General features: G+C 42.5%; 1 protein-coding gene across 2 annotated transcripts in view; it reads left to right on the top strand.

The window, feature by feature from the left end:
* The first annotated feature begins 240 nt into the window (after positions 1-240).
* The window catches only part of LOC126342556 (diacylglycerol lipase-beta-like), an 822641-nt gene continuing 801923 nt past the window's right edge, over positions 241-20958 (top strand). For both annotated transcript variants that reach the window (XM_050001868.1, XM_050001865.1), the window contains exon 1: positions 241-458. The gene's annotated coding sequence lies outside the window, so the exon portion shown is untranslated. The remainder of the gene's footprint in view (positions 459-20958) is intronic.

Genomic DNA, 20958 nt, shown 5'->3' with positions numbered 1-20958 from the left:
TAATGGGCCGCAGGAAATTCGAGGTTAATTCGTATCGTGGTAGAGTTTTATATCCTGCAGGATTCAACACCACAACGGAAACAGCGCGTGTAAACAGCTCGCCTTCCGCAGAGGTAATCCAACAACGCTATCTGTGTTATGAGTGCTGTAGACATCGGTTTGGATCGTGTCACAGGCGTGACGTAGCAGCTTAATCGCAAGACTCGCGCCGCCGTCCGAAGATAACATTTGTCAGTGGCCAGTCCTTGACCAGCAGCTTAGCTGTGCCGTTCGTTAAGCCATGTCCAGTCCCACAACACAACCGATCACCCTGGGATTCAGAACCAGAGTCAACAGGTTGGTGTCAGCTTTTCGGGGTTGTTCTGCTCCGGAAGTGTCAACAGTCCCGTGCAAACAAATAACACAGTTTCGTCAAAGGTGCCGCAAAAGCTTCTGTTCGTCTGTGAGTGTAGCCGCAGGTATGTGTTGTTAAGAATGCGCTGTCCATTTGCTAATAACAAATATGTTTTTCAGCCCAAGGTTTACGTTAACGCTTTCTGAGTTCCGCGAAAGCATGAAATACGCTTTTCTATGTGGGTACATTCAGCGTTATGCCTTAAGAGGAAAGTAGCTTCTCGTGTACAATTCGCTGCATGCAGTTTATGCTTGAGGTACAAAATAAAAATAAATGTATAATGTTTTTTGCCAATTACGGCTCCCGCTTACAGTTCACGTAATAGAAAACTGTGACAAAGTCCGCCTCGGTACTTACATGGTCAAGGCGGCAGATTGTTAACGTAAAGGGCTCGGGTTCCATTCCCGAGCTGGTTGGAGATTTTCTCCGCTCGGGGACCCGTTGTTGTTATTCTTTTCTTCGTTACGTATAACAGCCTCGAAAATCGCCTGCATGGCATCACATGACAAGTCTAAGCATGTGTAACTTGGTCGTAATGAATGTTCTGAATCGTCGTACCACACTGTCGTGTCGTCTTTCCAATGTTAAGATGGCTGTGTGGGAATGTCCCGCAAGGCAATAAATAATAAAAAGTTACCGTGTTAATGTCGCGCCAAGGTATAGAAATATGTTGGTCGAAATGGTTATATACTGTAGAACAGTAACACACATTAACCCTAATTTGATATGTGTGTGTGTGTGTGTGTGTGTGTGTGTGTGTGTGTGTGTGTGTGTGTGTGTAGAGAGAGAGAGAGAGAGAGAGAGAGAGAGAGAACGGTGCTACTTTTATCGTTTTTCTTTATTTTGGCCGGACCGGTATATGGTTAGATGCATATCTGTAGCGGCCATGTATAAGATACACAATATATAATATTAAGTATACTATATGATATGGGGCTCGTTCATACGTCCTCTTTCCCCTAGTGATGAGGCTGCGTGGTTTACATACCAGCTGAAAACCAGTAAAAATTAAAGTAAGACTTCCACCAAAAAAAAAAAAGTACCGAAATGCTCTGAGGGGACAATAATAAATTATAGCATATAGTATTATGTATTGCACATCTTATTATTTATCTTCTGCGGGGCCGCTGATGGTGGGCTTGTAATAAGACACTGTTCCGGACAAAATACAAATAAACAGTAAAACTGGCAGCCTTGTCTATTTTTGTAAGAAGTATCATTCATCAGGAGACCGCGAATACGACATACTAGTTCCCTCCAATAATTTGCCTATTGTTCGTAGCTACTTGTAATTGAGATCGGTTGTGACCTGGGTTATCACTGTTTGTTACGTTTCACATAGCAAAGCTCAGAAATAGCACACAATGCAACCCTTCCAAGACAGTTAACAACATATTTAAAAATCATTGCAGCACTTTTGTAGAGAACATGTACGATATATTAATCGTTAAGCATGTTGTGCCGGCCTGTGTGGCCGTGCTGTTCTAGGGGCTTCAGTCTGGAACCGAGTGACCGCTACGGTCGCAGGTTCGAATCCTGCTTCGGGCCTGAATGTGTGTGATGTCCTTAGGTTAGTTAGGTTTAAATAGTTCTATGTTATAGAGGACTGATGACCACAGATGTTAAGTCCCATAGTGCTCAGAGCCATTTGAACCATTTTTAAGCATGTACTTGGAACGCCGATTCATGGCTCCGTGTTACTTAAAACGCAATAAGATTTCATCTAGTCGCATCAATCAAGCTAAAAGACAGGAAACACACACATTCGTGCCAGCACTTCAATTGTGTAATGCGTTTAGAAGCAGACTGAACTGTTTGTAAGGGATGAAATTATAATGAAATCCAGACCTTTAGCTGCTTACAGGCGTTGATAAATATCAACAAGAAGTTCTGCTAAGAAATAATTGTTAAGAAAAAATTTCCATACGGTGTTTCGTGTTCCAGTTAATTAGCGCCGACGTTTGCCAATCAGGCTGTAGCGCACGCAAATTCAAGCGGTTCGCCAGATACAATTGGTGTCAGTTGTTCTCATAGCGTAGATGACAGCGCGCGAGACTGTCGCTAGGATTCGAACTTTACTACCGCCCCATGTCCAACTTTTACATCGCTTTCGTGGTCGGTATTAGGAAACCAAACGAGAAAGTGTTTAAAACACCGTCTATGTGGGTCACTTGAATTTGCGCGCGCAACGGCCTGATTAGCTAACTTAAGTGCTACATTAACTCGGAAATGGCGCAAAGTATCGAATTTTTTCCTCAACATTTCTCCGCATAATGTACTCTGCCACACCCTTACAGAATTCTCAGGCTTTTTCCGACCAGCCCATATTTCGTAAGTGAACAAACCGAAGTAGATGACACAGTAATTTTAACTGCGAATGTGCATCGTAGTGACGCAACGCAGTATCTTGTTTTCAAACACAGTGTGGACCTAAACTTCACCGAAAAAATTTCAGGAGTTATTCAGGGATATTTTTTTAGTATTTCGGTATGAGGTGCCGTGGTCTCCGGTCTCCCGTAACGGAGTAATTACCTTTCGTTTGATTTCTTTCCACCCATTTAATTTCGTAGTATCTTTATTGTACTGAAAATATTTGCACGACAATGTTATCTTTATTCACGATGGACGACAGTAATGCCCTCTTTACTTTTCGGCCTGAAGCCTGCATTCGGCACTGCTCGATTCTTCCTCGGGTTTCCTGCAGTGTTACTCGTACTTTTGCAGTGATACACGGCAGTTAAGTATTGACTGATGAATTGGCCGACATGCGCCTTGTGTGTGGATTTACTGAATGGAATCGAAGAGCCGCGCAATGACGGCATCCACGTCACTTTTTTGTGTTGTACGTTTTGGTAACTGCCTATTTACGTGCTTTTTCGCTTTTGTAAAGGTGTCTTCACATAGACAATGGTAGTTGTGACAACTAATCGAATAAGTCACTCACACTATTAATCTGTAACGAGCCACCGGAGACCGTGACTTCCTCAAAGACCTCTGATTTTTGTTGGTGGGGTAATAAGCTGCCAAGCGTGTAGCGAGACACTTATGAACACTAGAACACTAAAAGGGGAACAATGTTACATAGCTACTAAATCGTCGTAAATATTACTACTCCAAATTTAATTCAAAGCACGACAAAATTTGAAGGTTTACAGGTACAAAACACCCTGTCTTATAAACTACTGCAACCTTAAATTTTACGAAGGTTTGGTAATCTAGCGATAATACGTAGCTGAATTCAGTCAGTAAACATGCGGGCAATTTTTTTTCTCATCTGTTTCTTTAAGCTACACCTGTAGATGTGCTAGTAAAACTGGATCATGCATATTACAGTTAGTCTGGTCAGAAAAACTGTTGGCAGGCAGGGACAAAATTTTTTAAATGAAATATGAAGCTAATTTTTACTGATAGCTCTCCTATTATGAAATCATCAGATAAAATCTATTAAGTAGACTAAATGCAATCTGAAACTTCCTGGCAGATTAAAACTGTGTGCCGGACCGAGAGTCGAAGTCGGGATCTTTGCCTTTCGCGGAAAAGTGTTCTACCATCTTTTTTTTTAATCCTCGATATAGTTCGTTGCGTTTGGTCTGGAGGACGTCACAGGACATCCGTTCAAGTTGATCGTTGATTCCTTGACTCAGTTTTTTTTTTTTTTTTTTTTACACAGAACACGCAGCCCTCTGACCGAACACGCTGAGCTACCGTGCCGGCCTCCTACTTTCCAAACTTCACACAAGCTCTCATACGAACCTTGCAGAACTAGCACTCCTGGAAGAAAGGATATTGCGGAGACATGGCTTAGCCACAGCCTGGGGAATGTTTTCAGAATGAGATTTTCACTCTGCAGTGGAGTGTGCGCTGATATGAAACTTCGTGGCAGATTAAAACTGTTCTGCAAGGTTCGCAGGAGAGCTTTCGTGAAGTTTGACAAGTAGGAGACGAGGTACTGGCGGAAGTGAAGCTGTGAGGACGGGGCATGAGTCGTGCTTGGGTAGCTCAGATGGTAGAGCACTTGGCCACGAAAGGCAGAAGTCCCGACTTCGAGTCTCGGTCCGGCACACAGTTTTAATCTGCCAGGAAGTTTCATATCAGCGTACACTCCGATGCAGAGTGAAAATCTCATTCTACGTACAATCTAGTTGGACTCTAATCGAGGATACACTGCCGTAGCAATTGTGTTGTTGAGATTCACACTTCTACGAACGAGTGAACTCGTGCTCCTTCATTTATCTCGACGCGTCATAACACTGTGTTGTCATATTCCTCCCATACTAACATTTTGGTCACGACCAGCTATTTACAGAATGTCCACTAGACCAAGGCCGACCAGGAACTTCCTGTCTGTCGCCTCTCACAAATCGTTGCATCGCTTGGAAACAATCAGCCACATCAAACTACGACAGTGCCTACTGCACGACTAGCCAGAATTGTGCACACAGTTATTCATACGGAAATAACTTATTTCATTCTACATTATCATTATACGTTATTTTCATTCGCTTGGTTGTAAATAAATAGATAATACGAGGGCAATCCACAAAGTACATTACGTTTTGGAATTAAAAATAAATAAAGTATTGGAATTTTTTTATTATATACAGATGAAAGCCACACTTAAATACTACTTTTCTACATAGTTGCCATTTAAATTAAGGCACTTATCGTAGCGATGGACGAGCTTGGAAATTCCTTCGTCGTCAAATTCGGCCGCCTGAGCCCTCAACCACGTGGTTACCTCTTTCTGGGATAGAAAAGGTGTGATTTTTGTGGATTTCCTGGAAAGAGGCACTCTCAAAGGTTTTCTCCAAACTCTGCACAACCTCAGAAGAGCAATACAAAACAAGCGCAGGCGGAAGTTGGGCTCAAAGATCTTGCTGATTCACGACAACGCCCGGGCCCTGACGGCAAATGCCACTCGTGAAGTTCTCGAATTTTTTAAAGTGGGAGGTGTTTCCTCATCCGCCGTACAGTCTCGACCTCGCAGCGAGCGACTTCCACTTATTCCCACCAATGATGAAGTGGTTGGCTATGCAGCGTTTTGATGACGACGCACAGCTTCACGAAGAGGTAACCACGTGGTTGAAGGCGCAGGCGGCCGAATTTTACGACGAAGGAATTTTCAAGCTCCTCCATCGCTACGATAAGTGCCTTAATTTAAATGGCAACTATGTAGAAAAGTAGTATTAAGTGTGGCTTTCATCTGTATATAATAAAAATAATAAAGTATTGGAAATTTTTTTAACTCCAAATCGCAATGTACTTTGTGGATAGCCCTCGTACTACGATTTTATTACTGAAAGTCAAAAAAATGTTTGTGTTGACCGACAGCATTAATACTGCATTGCTGTAGATATGCGCAGTAACCGTGAACATTAACCTTGGGAATTGCCAGAGTCGGTTAGAGCACATTTTTCCATACAAGTGCCTTATCATTAGTCTCCCCCCCCCCCCCTCCCCTCTTTTCGTTCGTGTCACATTTCGCTATCAAAAGTGAGAAGCACTGTTTGCAGACCTTGCTTGTGTCATTAGTGCTACAAATCATAACAGCGCCGCACGAATAAACGTGGATGTTAACTACAGTATATGGGCTCTGTGGCGAAATAAATAAAAAAATTAAATTTATTGATTTTTTGAAAAGAAAGAAATGTGGATATGGAACTTTAACTTAAGAATTTTTGAAAGGCTTTTAAGGACTGTAACTACTGTCTTTGAATGCGGACAAATTCAGTGCTGACTGAATTTTACCTGAAATGTAATGCATATTTCCGATTAACAGTGTTTTGGAATTTTACGTTCTTGTCGATTTATTCAGTTCTCACCTTAAACGTGGAATTAGTTCTTCTGCCACAATATTAATTGGTCGCCATAAATGTCCTTCTCTTTGTTGACCGTACGTATCTTCCTAAAGCGGAGTCAGCTTCTTTAGCGAAGACGGTGGAACAAAGTATTTCCATGCTACGTCGATGGAAATAATTCTCGTAAGACTGGAATATTTTTCACCTTTCTTACGCTCGTCGCAAAAATCGTTAATACTGACAATGTGGCTGCCTTGCATCACAGTGATAACTATAGTAGACATTACAGCAGTCCTTATGCAGTGTTCTAGAGTTACGATCACGTGCAAAGAACTGAAGACCGTGACACTTTCGATTACAACTGCAACAATGTGAGGTAAAAAGCAAGGCTCTTATACAAAAATAGACATTATAACAGCAGCTTGGCAGAAATAAATAAATACGGCAGAAAACGGACATATTTGCAACGTAGGGCAGACAGCCACACGAGCGATCGAATGCGCTGCGACGTAAATAATACTAACGAAAAGCTTGCATGTATACGGACGCCCATTAGTGGACGTTAATATGGGATGTGTCCAATGTCACCTTCATGACGACTTGCAACCTACTGCGGACACTTTCTCCATCAAGAGACAAGCGACATAGTGATGTTAGACACGAGTCTGGAACGAAGTTGACGTTCTACCTCAACCCAAGGTTGTTCCATTGGGTTCAGATACGGACTCTGGGCAGGCCACCCCATTTCAGGAATGTTAGTCCACAAACTTTAGCGTTTTATTTAACGTAATAAGGAGCACCGTAACCACAAAGAATAACCGATACCATAACATCATCTCGTCCGTACTTCACTGTCGGCACCATAGCTGATGGTAAGTAACGTTCTCCACGCATTCGCCAACCCCAAACCCTTCCATCCTCCCAGGCATCGACCGTCCTGTACAGGTGGCCGAGCGGTCACGACTTGGGAGAGGGAGTCCAAGGCTGATGTTAAATGGTAGAACAGGAAATTAAGTAAAATACAGAACATGTACACTGAAGAGCCAAAGAAACTGGTACATCTGCCTAATATCGTGTAGGACCCCCGCGAGCACGCAGAAGTGCCGCAAAACGACGTGGCATGGACTCGACTAATGTCTGAAGTAGTGCTGGAGAGAATTGACACAATGAATCCTACAGGGCTGTCCATAAATCCGAAAGAGTGCGAAAGGGTGGAGATCTCTTCTGAACACCACTTTGCATGGCATCCCAGATATGCTCAATAATGTTCATGTCTGGAGAGTCTGGTGGTCAGCGGAAGTGTTTAAACCCAGAAGGTTGTTCCTGGAGCAGCTCTGTGGTAATTCTGGACGTGTGGAGTGTCGAATTGTTCTGCTGGAATTTCCCAAGTCCGTTGGATTGCACAATGGACATGAATGAATCAGGTGACCAGACAGGGTGTTTACGAACGTATCACCTGTCAGAACCGTATCTATATGTATCCACGCCATTACAGAGCCTCCACGAGCTTGAACAGTTCCCTACATGCAGGGACCATGGACTTACGAGGTTGTCTCCATACCCGTACACGTCCATCCACTCGATACAATTTGAAATGAGACTCGTCCGACCAGGCAACATGTTTCCAGTCATCAACAGTCCAACGTCGGTGCTGACAGGCCCAGGCGAGGCATAAAGCTTTGTGTCGTGCAGTCATCAAGGGTACGCGCGTGGGCCCTCGGCCCGAAAGCCCAATCGATGATGTTTTGTTGTACGGTTCCACGCTGACGCTTGTTGATGGCCCAGCGTTGAAATCTGCAGCAATTTGTAAAAGGATTGCACTTCTGTCACTTTGAACGATTCTCTTCAGTTGCAGTTGGTACCGTTCTTGGAGGATCTTTTTCCGGCCACAGGGATGTTTTACCGGATCCCTTATATTCACAGTACACTCGTGAAATGGTCGTACGGGAAAATCCCCACTTCATCGTTACCTCGGAGATGTTGTGTCCCATCGCTCATGCGCCGATTATAACAACACGTTCAAATTCACTTAAATATTGATAATCTGCCAGTGTAGCAGCAGTAACCGATCTAACAACTGCGCCAGACATTTGTTGTCTTAGATAGGCGTTGCCGACTGCAGCGCCGTATTCTGTCTTCTTACATATCTCTGTATTTGAATATGCATGCCGATACCAGTTTCGTTGGCTCTTTCTTTCAGTGTACGGGATGTACGGGGCTCGTCTGGGGTAGGAAGAAACCAGGTGTACGCGTCTAAGGTAAGTTGTCGAACAGACTAAATAAAATGAGGACGGGAGAAGCAGCAAAAATGGTTGAAATAGCTCTAAACACTATGGGACTTAACATCTGTGGTCATCAGTCCCCTAGAACTTAGAACTACTTAAACCTAACTAACCTAAGAACATCATACACATCCATGCTCGAGGCAGGATTCGAACCTGCGACCGTAGCTGTCGGAGAAGCAGCACTTCATGTTAAGATCTGCTGGTTGCCAGTCATGGGGCGCAGGTCTGTATCACAAGAGAGGGTTCAAATGGTTCAAATGGCTGTGAGCACTATGGGACTTAACATCTAAGGTCATCAGTCCCCTAGAGCTTAGAACTACTTACACCTAACTAACCTAAGGACGTCACACACATCCATGCCCGAGGCAGGATTCGAACCTGCGACCATAGCCGTCGCGCGGTGCCAGACTGAAGCGCCTAGAACCGCTTGGCCACACCGGCCGTCCTCACAAGAGAGGGAAGCGGCTGAGTTCTGCTGATCAGGATCATCGAGCTTCGACACACGTGACCTGCCTCCCACACAGACCGATGGCGTGAATTCGGTAGAAACTTAGCAACTTGCCACGTACGAGTGTTGAATGAAAAGTAATGCCTCCACCTTCGTTAATTGGGTTTGGATGGGAATATTTTAATAAATCAAACGCAGAAACAATCATTAGAATGCGATCTTTAATTACCAATATTCACTTTCCCACATAATCACCAGCCAATTGGATACATTTCTGTCAACGATGAACAAGTATTCTGAAGCCGTCAGGGAAGAAGTCGACACTCTGTTTCCACAACCACAGTGTCACAGTTCTCTCAGCGTCTTCATCAGAAGCATAATGATGTCCCTGCAGATCGTCTTTCATTATTGGGAAAAGATGGAAGTCAGACGGTGCTAAATCTGGACTGTATGGAGGATGCCGTACGGTGGTGAGATCCAGTCTCTGAAGTTCTGCTGTGGTGGCATGTGAAGTGTGTGGTTTGGCATTGTCAGGCTGTAGGAAAACATTTCCCTTTTCCTTTCGGACCCTTGTTAGCCGTCGTTTCAGAGTTCGCAGCGTTGTGATGTAACGCACTGAATTTATTGTTGTTTTACGATCAAGGAAATCAACATGGCTAACACCATCTGCGTCCCAGAACACTGTGGCTATGATGCTTCCAGCTGAGGGCTGCGTCTTAAATTTCTTTTTCTGCCGCAGTCTTTGTGACGATATTTCATAGACTGACGTTTCGTCTCCGGGTCATTATGATGTATCCACGTTTTGTCTCTCGACACAATTGATTGGAGAAAGGCGTCACCTTCATTCTCGTAACGCGAGAGTTCCTGTCAAATTTTAAGTCTGTGCGCTTTTATTTCAGGAATCAGCTTCGGGGTACCCACCGTGCACAGATCTTCCCATAGCCAAGCAAAGCAATAATGTGACCCACACGTTCTTGTGAAATGCCGATTGTGCTTGCAGTTTCTCTCTGAGTGATACGACGATCGTCCTGAATCAGTCTGTCATCATTTTGCTTGTGAAACTGTCATAGGACGTCCATCTCTTTGTCACGCAGGTCAGATGTTCCCGCCTCAACATCTTCAAACTTACTCGCCCAACGACGCACAGTACTCACATCAACACAATCACCATAAACTGCTTTCTTTCTCTGAAGAATCTCCTTTGGGGTGACACCTTCTGCTGTCAAGAATTCAATGACTGCTCGTTGCTTAAATCGCATTGATCGACCGTCTGCGCATGGTCCCATACTTTACATTGTAACAACACAACCGTTCACAGTTTAGGCCTCCGGCTAACTGGATCTGTAAAGAAGAGGCTACGGAACAAGCCAGTACCTGCCACATACCAAAGCTGCCAACTGTTGAAAAGTTACGAAGGTGGAGGCATTACATTTCAGTCAATCCTCTTAGGTATAGTCAGAATAGCTCTCGGAGGAAACTTGTAAGGACTTGACTGGGGTCTTTCGCATAAATTTTTCTTAAATCCATAAATACCATGTGATTAAAAAGTCAGTATAAATTTGAAAACTGAATAAACCACGGAATAATGTAGATAGAGAGGTACAAATTGGCAAAAATGCTTGGAATGACATGGGGTTTTATTAGAACCAAAAACATACAAAAGTTCAAAAAATGTCCGACAGATGGCGCTTCATCTGATCAGAATAGCAATAATTAGCATAACAAAGTAAGACAAAGCAAAGATGACGTTCTTTACAGGAAATGCTCAATATGTCCACCATCATTCCTCAACAATAGCTGTAGTCGAGGAATAATGTTGTGAACAGCATCGTAAAGCATGTCCGAAGTTATGGTGAGGCATTGGCGTCGGATGTTGTCTTTCAGCATCCCTACAGATGTCGGTCGATCACGGTACACTTGCGACTTCAGGTAACCCCAAAGCCAATAATCGCACGGACTGAGGTCTGGGGACCTGGGAGGCCAAGCATGACGGAAGTGGCGGCTGAGCACACGATCATCACCTAACGACGCGTGCAAGAGATCTTTCAAGCGTCTAGCAATATGGGGTGGAGCGCCATCCTGCATAAACATAGTATGTTCCAGCAGGTGTTTGTCAGCCAGGCTGGGGATGATGCGATTCTGTAACATATCGGCGTACCTCTCACCCGTCACGGTTGCAGTTACAAAACCAGAATCACGCATTTCCTCGAAGAAAAAAGGCCCCATAACGGTAGATGTGGTAAATCCAACCCATACCGTGACTTTCCCGTCGTGCAATGGAGTCTCCACGGCAGTTCTAGGATTTTATATAGCCCGAATTCTGCAGTTGTGGGCGTTGTCAGACCCTCGGAGCGTGAAATGAGCTTCGTCTGTCCACAACACGTTACTCAACCAATCGTCATCTTTTGAAACTCCCACACCGCAAATGCCCTCCGCTTCACTATATTGCCAGGTAAAAAAAAGTTCATGATACCGATGGATTTTGTACGGATAGCGTAGGAAGGTACGCCTAGGTGCCAACCAAACAGTAGTGTATGGAATACCGGTGCGACGTGCGACTGCACGAGCGCTGACTTCCCCGTGCATAGACGAACCCACTACAGTCTCCACTTCTTCCTGAAATGTCTCAGCAGAATTACGCCTTGTGCTCGGTCGGCCACTACGGGGTCTATCGTCCAAACAACCCGTGGCTTCGAACTTCGAAATAATTCTCGCCACAGCTGCATTTGTCAACTGCCCTTTACCCGTTCGAATCCCCTTTCTATGGCGATAGGCTCGTAACGCTGAACTAGCACATTCCCCATTCTAATAATGCTGCTTCACTAAAAACGCCTTTTCAGGTAACGTCAACATGCTGCGACTGCTGGCGCATCTGATTCTCTCTCTCATTACAGCTCCTTTTATACACGATTGTCATGAGCAGTCACTGGCGTTTTGCTGCCCAGCGCTATCTGTCGGACATTTTGTGAACTTTTTTTTGTTCTAATAAAACCCCACGTCATTCCAAGCATGTGTGTCAATTTTTACCTCTCTATCTAAATTATTCCGTGGTTTATTAAGTTTTCAAATTTATATTGACTTTTTGATCACCCGGTATTCCTTGACTGGCTCCCACCTTGTACAGTCCAATGGCATCGTTCTTTAGACCACTTAACTGTCCCTTAGCAATGACTACAGAAATGTGTGGCTTATGAGGAACTGCTCGACCATCTCGGCGCACAGTCGTTGAGCTAGCTAAACTGCTGGTAGCTTTTCGGAACACGTGAGTGATTCAGTCCACTGACGATATACGCTTTTTTACTACCACCTTCCGCAACGTTCGAAGTTAGCTGTCAGTAAGTACATGAGGTCTACCTGGTCTTGGCTGAGCTGCGGATGTTCTTTCGCGTTTTCACGTCACAGTGACGTCACCAACATTCAATTTGGACAGCTTTAGAAGAGGTGAAGTGTCTCTGATAGATGTGTTACTCCGGTGTTATTTAATGACCGGATCACATTCGAAGTCATGAAGCACTCCCGCTGTTACTGCTTGTCTACTGACGATACATTCATCTCCTCCTACTTTTATATTGGCGAGTCGTCCTCTCGTGCCATCTAGTGGTCAGTTCCGCATCACACAGGGGTGTTCGCATACTTCCGATCAGATTGTGTAGGTTGCTGTTGGTGTCTTCAGTCTGAAGACTGGTTTGATGCACACTAGCCTATCCGGCATAGCTACTGCAAATTGCTTGCATTCGATCCTGCTTACTGTGTCTACGACTTTGTCTCCCTCTAAAAATTTTACCGCCGTATTTCTTTCCATTACGAACCTGAATTCCTTTATGCCTCAGGATGTCCTATAAACTGATCTCTTTTTGGTCAAAGTGTGACACTAATTTCTTTTTTCCTCCAATTGGATTCAATACGTCCCCACTAGTTATTCGATCTGTCATTTGATTTTCAACATTCTTTAGCACCGCATTTGAAAAACTTTTATTCTCTTCTTGTCTGAACTGCTTATCGTCCTTGTTTCACATCCGACAACTGCTCTACTCCATACAAATAAACTTAAATTTATATTCACTGTGAAAAAATCTCTGTTTTTCAGAAGTACTTTTATTGCTATACCAGGCTGCACTTTATATTCTCGTCGCTTGTTTTGCTGCTCACACAACAAAATTCAACGATTGTTTGTCGTGTCATGTTTTCTAATGTAATTCCCTCAGCATCACCTAATTTAATTCTACTAAGCTCCATTATTTTCGTCTTACTTTTGACGGCGTAAATCTGATAACTTCATTTCAAGATACTATCCAGCCCATTCAGCTGGTCCTCCACGGTCTTCGCTGTTTGTGACAGAAGTACAGTGTCAATGGCTTATCGCAAAGTTTGTATTTCTCTCTGAACTTTAATTCAAAAAATTTCCTTGACCACTATGGGACTTAACATCTGAGATCATCAGTTCCCTAGAACTTAGGACTACTTAAACCTAACTAAGCTAAGGACATCACACACATCCATGCCCGAGGCAGGATTCGAACCTGCGACCGTAGCGGTCACGGGGTTCCAGACTGAAGCGCCTAGAACCGCTCGGTTACAACAGCCTGCTACTGTAATTTATTTTTCATTATTTAGGTAATATTGATTACACACACTACACCAAAATGGAATTAGCCTTCTCTTGCTTAGATTACTTCACAAACACTCAGTGTAACGGAATATCCGCATAACTGAGTGGTCCTTGGATCGCAACGCATAAAATCGGAGCTATGAGTTGTCTGTCACACGCAAGCCAGGATTTCGCAGTCCTCTCCCACTGCCGTTCCCCTCGACCCCTTAATCGTGTTTGTGGAGTCACCCCTTCCGCTACGCTTCCGTGTGGAGCCTTCGGATGTTCTGCTTACGTGATTTCCGCCGCGACGCAGAAACTCCGACACGGAAGCCTCTGCTGAGTCTACCGAGGCGACGGAAGCTAGCGTGCACCCAACTCCACGGGATGATTCTGGTAGGAATATGACGGGGAGGAGATGGATCTAGAGAGAGACCAGCAGATACCGAAAATCTCTGCGTCCTAAAGCAAAGAGAAAAGTGCACGGAACAATATCTAAACTGGATTTACGCTCTGCAGCAATGTTGTAAGAAAATCGCGAAGGGAAGTTAAAGCTTGTCTCTGAAATCTTTCTCATGAGAAACAATCAACAGTCCGATTACACAACAGTGACGAAGGAAATGGACAGTAGTCTTACCGAAGGGAAAGTACCACATACGTCTGAACATATTTTGAAAAACAGCAAGTGAGAGAAACGTTCAGGCTGGACGAGGGCGTTAAAGATGCTACTTCTGAGTATTTGGTTATTGCATTAACCACTGAACCACTGCATGCCTAGGCTGCAGGACTGGTTGCTGATTACTATTAATGAAATGAATGAAGAATAGTGCCGAAATTAAATTGACTTGGCTTCTACAAATTTTTCATACTCCGCTATGAGGATGCATATCAGCTGCCACAAGCTCGAAATCTGATCGGCTTTTGCAATATGCAAACGTTTCAAACTGAATATAACGATCTATGTATTATATATGCTATTCCATAGCCAAAATGGGATAATCAATGGGTTCTTCCATCGCTATGAGCTGGAACAATTTGACATTTCTGGATGAAACACACAAACTGTGCAGTTCTTACAGTATTTGACGGCGAACCGTTTTTCAGCTCAGTAGGCCAATGCCAGTGTGTAACCTCCATCCGACTATATTTTGCCGATTCTCAGTTAAGAGTTTTCTTTTCCGCTATCGGAAATGAATAAAGTATTGTTAACACAGAACAATTATTGCGTGCTCTCAACTAAAATGCCTCACTCTATGTCCAAGGTTAAATTACTCTATAACGGTACAAAAGGCACGTGGCTAAAAATATTCCAGAAAATAATGACTCACAAGTATAGATAGATGAACATATTGTCTAGATAGCAAACGTTAGCTTCTGTAGACGGCTGTAAGTATATGGAACTGAATTCCATGTTACTATAATTTTAATGTCGGCATTTTTTCTAATATTGCTTGATAGTCTTTTTAACGAAATATGATTCACTATTCAAATTCTTTTCTTCTTTCGATAAATTTTTGAGCCATATTGAACTACACCAGAAATCAATCAGCTGCATTTCAATTTCTTCAACCTTCCAAACAATCAGGTTTAGACAAGTTTGAGTTATACAATGAAGTCACATCTAGATGCATAAAAAACTGCAGTGATTCCGACAAATCTTCGGAGTGAGAATATCTCGATTAAAATTCTTCGACTGAAGATTGTATTACCGAAGAAAATTCCTCTGTGACTTTTTCTGGGTCTGGCTTTTCGAGTAAATCTAAATCAAAGGACTTTTTTTCAAATTTGGGAAATGCTTGTAGCTTTGAGAGAATATAGTTATTAAAAACTTTCAATTTAGCTGCAGAAGCGCGAATAAGGTCTGTCATAACAATAATTGTTTTGTTTTTGTCTAAATCATGTAATATCCATTACTGCAATATTCCACATTTTTTCCTCGTTTTCTAAAAGCAGCCTGATTTCTTGCCAATTCGCAAATCTTCGAAGTATGTTGCCACGGATCAACCAGCGAACATTGTTATATGTCAGTATACCACTGTACGCAGAGCTGACTTTATCTAACAACAACTCGAATTTTCTTTTATTAAATGCTTGCGACGATATATGGTTCACTATTTTTGTGACTGTGACCATTATATTATCAAGAAAATCGAAACTGTCTTTGCATACAAGGCGTATTGGCGTATGATGCAGTGGAGTTCAAGATCAGAATGTTCAATGTATGCTCGGAATAAACTAACACCACCATTTCTTTCGTTTCTTTTCTTGTTTTGCACATCATATTGCGACCACAATTTTCCGCCAGTTTCAGAATTTTTTCTTTCATTGACTTTACAGATAAAGTGGAAGGAAAGTGTCAGAATTCTCCATTACATTGATTAAAATTACACTGAGTATCGAAAACAATATAGCCAACTTAAGGCTATCTTTTGCATTGCGTAAGACTGGAAACAGATAAGCACTCTGATATTGATAGTGACAATCTGAGGGTGAAATATGGGAGCGCGATTCTAAGGATTGTTGGGAGACGAGTCAGTAGTGTTGTCCGAGAGCTCTGAGACAGAAGAAGTGTCACGCTGCCCTCACGCCGATGATGGCAGATCTGACTACACCCAAGGCCTGATTTCATTTATATAGCCAGGAGATGTTTAGATGGCTTAACTACGTTTGAAGATGGAATTCAAGGTAAAATTCGCAAGCATAGCGTAAAGTACAATTGCTGGGTTACGCGCGTGATTGTTAGTCCGAGTTTGCAATAATTCCATGTTTTTTATATCAGATAAAGAAGCCTCCTTATCCTACAAATAATAATAATTATTCTCCACACCGAATTAATAAATATGCTGTGGTTATTAAATGTTAAAGCAACTTTGAAATAGAAATAATTTGTTGATCTGGCACTCAGTCATTATTGATACGTACGAAGTCATGGTCAGGCATTTCGCAGTAATTAATACTTGTCTAACTATTACTGGTCATGTTGATTTCTGAAGTTTTTAAATAGACTTAATTTATGAAATCCCTACTTACAAGTTATTTAGTAGTTAATAACAAGATTCAAGCAAACTCTTTTTTATTAAATTCATTCTTAGTAACGGTAAGCTTTAGCCACTGCTGCTGCATGCTGCTACGAATTACTGTAAACCACTCGGAAAAGGCAGCCATCTAAAGAGGTCAGTGCAAACTTAGGGCCAAAATAGACACACTTACACACCACAACACGTCATGTAATCTAATCGAGTAAATTCCTTTCCTCAAGCCAGGTTCTGTATCACTTGCAAATTCTTATTCAAATATGCAGTCAGACAGCTTATCCAAATGTTAGTTTTAAGTTTTTCATGTAACGATCTGTTGAGGGCTTAAATGACAGTGAAACTGACACTCATACAACACACACATAGTGTTATGCAGGTTAGATTCGTTTACTGATAGCTCAGGTTGCTTATCGAGTCCATTATCACGGACGAACATAGGCTATACTTGTTGTAGGTAAGTTACATAGTATATTGTAGGTAAGCTACATATACAGTAGTTGTAGGTACATTACAAAAGGAGAATCTTTGACGCGCTCAGTTATTATTTTACCTCTATTTTAAAAATCTTCAAAAAGTGATGGGGCACATCGTAACCAGGCTTCCTTCAGAGCATGGAAGTTCACAGCCCGTCGCTAGAGGTTACGCGTGCGCGTCACGTGACTATACAGAGCTAGCAACAGCACGCATCGTCAATCGTCCACACGCGTGCAGGAAAGATTATGCTGACGTTCTTCTTTGACCAAGATGACCCCCTTCTGATTCACTTCCTGCAGCACGTAACAACAGTGAATGTCCTGCGTTACTCGCAAACCTTGACCAAGCGATCAAATCAAAACGACGAGGCAATCTCACCCGTGGGGTCATTCTGCTCTGCGACAACGCAAAGCCTCATACGGCCAACACAGTCGCGGCGCTCCCGCAGAATTTCAAATCAGAGGTTCTCAGCCACCCTCCATACAGTCCAGACCTCTCTCTCTCCTTGTGATTACGCAATTTGTCGTCCCCTTGAAAACACTCTGAGGGGGCAAACGATTCACCTCGAACGACGAAGTACAGCTGTACCTGCCGAACTGGTTAACTTCGCAGCCCCGGGAATTTTAGGAGACAGCCATTCACCGCCTTGTGTCTTAGTGAGGCAAGTGTCTCAACAGCCAGGGTCAATACTTCTAACATGCAGGTACTGATTGATGTAATTTATGCCTCCAGCTCGTTTCTTTTTGAACGCCAGTTATAGACATCCGCTGTCTATTCCTGTCTTTGACAGCACACCCCGTCAATTCCTTTTGCTCTGGTACGCTTTTTTGAAAAAGAGATTTGTGATTTGTTTCAGAGTGCCGTTTTACAGACAATGTTCTACACACCACTGCTCCTGTACATAAAACACATACCGCTTTTTGTCTTTATTAATAATTCCGTGCTTCAAAGACCACCAAGTTTATCCTACACTTTTTTCTTCTTTGTCAATTTAGCCATGCTGAATAACAAAAGTTTAAAAATGCTACTAACTGTGTGCTCAACGAACGAAACAAACAGATTTGTAGTGCGGTAGGCCCTACTTAATCGTTAGAGGTCGGAAATTGTCGTTGTTGGAACAGCTGTCAAGCTATGAGGTCTAACAGTGGATGACGGTATGTTATTACTAATGCAGCTGAGTACACTGTGACTCACAGTGAGCGAGCATGGGTGAATAGCTGTCATCTCCTTTTTCTAAGAAGCCACAGGAACGATAGCCAGTTCACGGTGACCTTTGGTACTATGACTTCAAATGCAGACGAACAACTGAACTATTTCCGTTAGGCAGACCTCCTTAAGTTCCTCGTTTAATAGTCGCAAGCTGCTGACGGCATGTGTTCCATTGGTTTGTCATCCCTGTCATCAGATATGCATTTTTAACCCATGTTCAACATACTTTTTTGATTCGTATGATCGTTCCTTTCATGCCTCTAAATACTACCCTTTCTCTGAGACTACCCTGTGTATGTGTATGTGAAGTATGTTAGCGACAAGAAACAATCAATACCTTCTCTCCTCGATAGTGTGATGTCCAGAATTTAAAAAAAAAGGGGTGGTATTTTTTTGTTTTTTTACTTTTGTTGAAAGAGAAAGAAAAAAAAGGGTGAATAAAGGTGAAGGGAAGTGGTTCTATTTTTACTGGAATGAACTTATTGATGGACATCACAAAAATTTATTTTACCTATATTTTTTTTTATTCATCGAAGAAGACAACACAACACATATAAAAGAATATAGAACAAGAATAATAAAGAACACATATTATCCACAGAATGATCGTTTCACAAGACACTTTCTAGCTCGACTGACTCTTAAGACTGGACAAGACTCGACTGACTCTACTCTCTCTCTGGACCACAGCCTCTTCACGTCCCTCTGGACCAGAGATTTTTACTGTGATTGGCACGCCGATTATTTAATTAATCGTACAGCCGCTGGGCGCGCGCTTGGCGCGTCATTTAAATGGGGTTAAACGCACACCGCGAGAGGCGTGGGCTAGCGGTGTCTTACAGGTATCGCCACAATAGCAATTGAGGTACTATCGAAGACAGTGCTGTCAAAACAGAGTTACTAAACACAGCCTTCCGAAATGCCTTCACAAATGATGACGAAGTAAATAATCCAGAAATCGAATCTAGAACAGCTGTCAACATGAGTAACGTAGAAGTAAATATCCTCGGAGTAGTAAAGCAACGTAAATCACTTAATAAAAGCAAGTCTTCTGGTCCAGATTGTATACCAATTAGGTTCCTTTTGGAGTATGCTGATGCATTAGCTCCTTACTTAACAATCATATACAAGGAAAGATCAGTACCCAAAGACTGGTAAGTTGCACAGGTCACACCAATATTCAAGAAAGGAAGTAGGAGTAATCCACTAAATTACAGGCCCATATTGTTAACGTCGATATGCACCAAGATTTTGGAACATTAATTGTGTTCAAACCTTATGAAACCCTCGAAGAAAACTGCCTATTGATACACAGTCAACATGGGTTTGGAAAACATCGTTCCTGTGAAACACAGCTAGCTCTTTATTCACATGAAGTGTTGAGTGCTATTGACAAGGGATTTCAGATCGATTCCGTATTTCTGGATTTCCGGAAGGCTTCTGACACTACCACACAAGCGGCTCGTTGTCAAATTGCGTGCTTATGGAATATCGTCTCAGTTATGTGACTTGATTTGTGATTTCCTGTCAGAGAGTTCACAGTTCGTAGTAACTGACGGAAAGTCATAGAATAAAACAGAAGTGATTTCTGGCGTTCCCCAAGGTAGTGTTATAGGCCCTTTGCTGTTCCTTATCTATATAAACGATTTGGGAGACAATCTGCGCAGCCGTCTTAGGTTGTTTGCAGATGACGTTGTCGTTTATCGACTAATAAAGTCATCAGAAGATCAAAACAAATTGCAAAACGATTTAGAAAAGATATCTGAATCTTGCGAAAATTGGCAGTTGACCCTAAATATCGTAAAGGGTGAGCTCATCCACATGAGTGCTAAAAGGAATTCGTTTAACTTCGGTTATACGATAAATCAGTCTAATCTAAAAGCCGTAAATTCAACTAAATACCTCGGTATTAAAATTACGAGCAACTTAAATTGGAAGGAACACATAGAAAATGTTGTGAGGAAGGCTAACCGAAGACTGTGTCTTGTTGGCATGACACTTGGAAAATGTAACAGATCTACTTAGGAGACTGTCTGCACTACACTTGTCCGTTCTCTTTTAGAATACTGCTGCGCGGTGTGGGATCCTTACCAGATAGGACTGACGGAGTACATCGAAAAACTTCAAAGAAGGACAGCACGTTTTGAATTATCGCGAAATTAGGGAGTGTCACAGAAACGATACAGTATTTGGGCTGGACATCATTAAAAGAAAGGCGTTCTTCGTTGCGAAGGAATCTTCTCACGAAATTCCAATCACCAACTTTCTCCTTCGAATGCGAAAATATTTTGTTGACACCGACCTACAGAGGGAGAAACGATCAACACGATAAAATAAGGGAAATCAGAGCTCTTACGGAAAGATATAGGCGTTCGTTCCTTCCGCACACTATACGAGATTGGAATAATAGAGAACTGTGAAGGTGGTTCGATGAACCCTCTGCCAGGCACTTAAATGTGATTTGTAGAGTATCCATGTAGATGTAGATGTATGTGTATGTGAAGGTTTTCCACTTAACATTCACCAGGCAGAGCTGGAACTTTTTCCAGACAATACTAGAATTACAATGAATCAAATTAGATAGAAAGCACAAGAAATAAATTGTTAAAATGCTTTTCAATTAATTATTAAGTGATTCTCTAAAAATGGAGTGTCCTTTAATTTTTTGAAAACACACTTGAATACTGGATGTTTGTGTAAACCCCAGCATTCTAGAAGATTTGATGA

Source organism: Schistocerca gregaria, chromosome 1 (genome assembly GCF_023897955.1).
Source record: "Schistocerca gregaria isolate iqSchGreg1 chromosome 1, iqSchGreg1.2, whole genome shotgun sequence".
NCBI classification, from domain to species: Eukaryota; Metazoa; Arthropoda; class Insecta; order Orthoptera; family Acrididae; genus Schistocerca; species Schistocerca gregaria.
The sequence above is the reverse complement of the archived record's forward strand: the minus strand, read 5'-3'. Positions and strand labels throughout refer to the sequence as shown.